General features: G+C 46.0%; 1 non-coding gene across 1 annotated transcript; it reads right to left on the reverse strand.

Annotated features, from left to right (window-relative positions):
- Positions 1-1,747: 1,747 nt before the first annotated feature.
- Positions 1,748-1,938, reverse strand: LOC141141785 (U2 spliceosomal RNA). The gene has a single exon (XR_012244230.1). It is a non-coding gene; the product is annotated as a U2 spliceosomal RNA (small nuclear RNA).
- Between the last annotated feature and the right edge of the window lie 2,174 nt (positions 1,939-4,112).

Raw genomic sequence — 4,112 nt, forward strand, 5'->3', positions numbered from 1 at the left:
TCCAGAACCTTTCATCTATACTGTTGGGGTACCAACAATTGTTCTACCACATTTTCTCTCACTTTGGTAACCCGATAAAGCAATTCATTACATATTGTGAAGTGTGGCCACCATTAATTCGCACCTGGCTCTTGGGGAACCCCATTTACTACTACAACCTGTTGCCGTGCACGGACCAAAGTGGGGTCCTGCATCTGGGCAGTACCAAATGCCCCCTGGGGAACACTCAACTGTGGCAGGGCAGGGGTAGAGGCCACTTCCTCATTCTCTTCCCCCAGTATTACCTGAAGGTAGGTCTGTGAACCACACATCTTGACATCCTTAACAGTATCAGCACTACTTTCATCACCATTAACCAAATCATTAGCATTTTCATCATCTGGATCCACATTAAGAGCATTTGGCATTTCAGGGTTATTCCCCTCAACAGCAGGAACAGAGGGACTAGTTTCTCCCCAGTCTCTGGACCGTTAAGGTAGTTCTCCTTGTCCCCACAGTTTTGCAAATAATGGACAGTCTCGTCCTGTTATAACATCATGTACCAAGTTCTTTACCACCCCCACCTCTTGAGTACCAGTGCCACATGCTGTAGAGATGGACACAGAGATGAGAGGGTAGTCTCTAGTGTCCCAGTGAATGCACACAACCTGTAAAGTTTTGCTTACTGGACCGATCTTCCCATATACTCTAGAATGAACAAGGGTTACCATGCTTCCAGAGTCCAACAAAGCCCAGGCAGGGAGGTGGTTCACTTGGACTTCACACTCAAATTTCCCCTCAGCAAGGTCGAGATGTGTGGTGCATACTTTATGGGCATAAAAAGACCCCCTCCGGAGAACCCCGCATTCCATGGGCTCCTCTTGCAGTGGGCAGTGTGCCCGGGTATGACCCCAGAAATGACATCGCCAACATTGTACATCCCCTCCTCTCTGAACAGGAACAGAGGGCTGAGGAGGTACCGGGAGTGACACTTAGCCTTCCAGCGTGTTTGCTCTAGGGCTCCATGGGACATCCTTTCGAAGTGCGGCAGTTGATCGAACAGGCCGGGGCAGACTGGGCCCTTGGAGCTTGTTAGGGCCGAGCAGATCCTCCACCACTATATATCGTTCCACCATCTCGACAAGGAGGGTTACTGCTTTGGGGTCTCCATGGCTGACCCACCGTTGAAGGTCGTCTGGCAGGGACCTCAGGTATCGGTTCAGAATGACCAGCTCCACGATTTGGGGGCCAGACAAACCTCGGGCTACAGCCATTTTTTACCAGATGCACCAGGTCATGCATTTGAGACCGGGGTGGCCGATCTGGACAATACTTCCATTGGTGCATTCGTTGGGCCCAAACAGCTGTAGTCACCCCCAGACGAGCCAGAATTTCTGCCTTTAGTTTTTGATAGTCTTTAGCATCATCCGGTGGCAGATCAAAGTAGGCCTTTTGAGGATCTCCGGTGAGGAAAGGAGCAATGAGACCAGCCTACTGGTTCTGAATCCACCCTTCTCTCTCTGCTGTCCTCTCAAACGTAGCAAGAAATGCCTCTACATCATCATTCAGGGACAACTTCTGCAGAAAATGGCTCACCCTCACGGTCTCCTGGTTGCCAGGGGCAACAGCAGCTTTCTCATGCCCCTGAGAAAGCTGCTGCACTGCTTCTTGTAAGGCAGTCACCTGAACCTGCATAACCCCTTGCTGGATCGCTTGCTAGGCTGCCAACTGGGCCAACAACAGGCGAGTATTTTCTTTTTTTTTTTTTTTTTGGTGCACCGGTCCTGGAGGTACTGCAATACCAGGTCGATGCGTGGAGTGGACAGAGCAAGCTCTTCTTCCATCTCCTTGTTCTAAAAATCCATTTAATATATGGTCCCCAGATAGGGGACGTATCAGATATTAAACTGATAAGAACAGATACTACACTTGATCTTAGCCAAAAGGCTGAGAAGCGATAGGCGAGTATTTTCTTGCTGCAGAGCCAGCGCCTCTTTGTTGAGTTTGTTGTACCTCCAGCTGGGTTGCTAAGCACTGATTAACTTCCTCATGGCGAGTCTGCGCTTGCATATTAGCCAGGGACAGCTGTTGAATTAGCTCCTCCATTGCTTCAGCTTTCAGGGTTTGTGCAGCTTTGACCCAGGACATAAATCCAATGTACTGTCCCTTTAAATGTCAGTTTAAGTCCAATGCCAAAACAGCAAGAAAAATGCCTGTTACTCTGTCCTAGTTCGGTCCGTATGCGGACAAACATCCTGCACCAGTTGTAAAGTTCGGGGAACCAGCTAGATCGCAGGACACAGGCTTTTCAGTCAAAAGGAGGTTTATTAAACTTAAATAGCTTCACAGCAGCAATAACAAAAGAAATAACAGTCTCACCGACTTGCAGAGCGCGGAACTGCTGTCGCAGTTAAACAGTCCTTAATTTGTATTGCAGGTAACTTTCCCTGCTAGTAGCTTTTCAGGCAGGACACTGCTGTGTGCTTTCACAGCTATTCACCATCCACCATTCACCATCCACCATCCACAGTCTCCACTATACTCCTCCACACCCACCTACAACTTCCTGTCTTGTTTTAAACCCACTTCCTCTGACAGGTGAGTTAACCCTTTTTGCCCTTTTTGTTCCCTTAAAGGGTCCACAGTCCAAACAGAGGGGAAATATAGCGTCCTTCTAGGACCCAGCCACGGCGCCCTGTACAATATATATGCAGTTGTGCTCATAAATTTACATACCCTGACAGAATTCATGATTTCTTGACCACAGAAACTACCCAAATGACCCTGATCAAAAGTTTACATAGCCTGGTGATTTTGGCCTGATAACAAGAACACAAGTTGACACAAATTGGTTTGAATGGCTATTAAATGTAACCATCCTCACCTGTAATCTGTTTGCTTTTATTTAGTGTGTGTGTGTATAAAAGACCAATGCGTTTCTGGACTCCTGACAGACCCTTGCATCTTTCATTCAGTGCTGCACTGACATTTCTGGATTCTGTGTCATGGGGAAAGCAAAAGAATTGTCAAAGGATCTGCGGGAAAAGGTAGTTGAACTGTATAAAACAGGAAAGGGATATAAAAAGATTTCCAAGGAATTGAGAATGCCAATCAGCAGTGTTCAAACTCTAATCAAGAAGTGGAAAATGAGGGGTTCTGTTCAAACCAAACCACAGTCAAGTAGACCAACTAAAATTTCAGCCACAACTGCCAGGAAAATTGCTCGGAATGCAAAGAAAAACCCACAAATAACTTCAGGTGAAATACAGGACTCTCTGAAAATATGTGGTGTGGCTGTTTCAAGATGCACAATAAGGAGGCACTTGAAGAAAGATGGGCTGCATGGTCAAGTCGCCAGAAGAAAGCCATTACTAAGCAAATTCCCCAAAGTATCCCGCTTACAATATGACAAACAGCACAGAGACAAGCCTCATTCTTTCTGGCACGAAGTCATTTGGAGTGAAGAGACCAAAATTTAGCTTTTTGGCCACAACCATAAACGCTACATTTGGAGAGGAGTCAACAAGGCCCATGATGAAAGGTACAGAGGTGGATCGCTGATGTTTTGGGGATGTGTGAGCTACAAAGGCATTGGAAATGTGGTCAAAATTGTTGGCAAGATGAATGCAGTATGTTATCAAAAAATACTGGAGGAACATTTGCATTCATCAAGCAGGAAGCTGTGCATGGGACGTACTTGGACATTCCAACATGACAATGATCCAAAACACAAGGCCAAGTCGACCTGTGATTGGCTACAGCAGAATAAGGTGAAGGTTCTGGAGTGGCCATCTCAGTCTCCTGACCTCAATATCATTGAGCCACTCTGGGGAGATCTTAAACGTGCAGTTCATGCAAGACAGCCCAGGAATTTAAAGGAACTGGAGGCCTTTTGCCAAGAGGAATGGGCAGTTTTACTATCTGAGAAGATAAATCATCCACAAATACCACAAAAGACTTCAAGCTGTCATTGATGTTAAAGGGGCAATACACGATATTAAGAACTGGGGTATGTAAACTTTTGATCAGGGTCATTTGGGTAGTTTCTGTTGCCATTATGATTTAAAAAGAGTAAACAGAGTTGATTGATAATAAATGACTTCATCCATACACGAACCATGAGTGAAAGAAAA

The sequence above is a fragment of the Aquarana catesbeiana genome, linkage group LG04 (genome assembly GCF_042186555.1).
Source record: "Aquarana catesbeiana isolate 2022-GZ linkage group LG04, ASM4218655v1, whole genome shotgun sequence".
Taxonomy (NCBI): domain Eukaryota; kingdom Metazoa; phylum Chordata; class Amphibia; order Anura; family Ranidae; genus Aquarana; species Aquarana catesbeiana.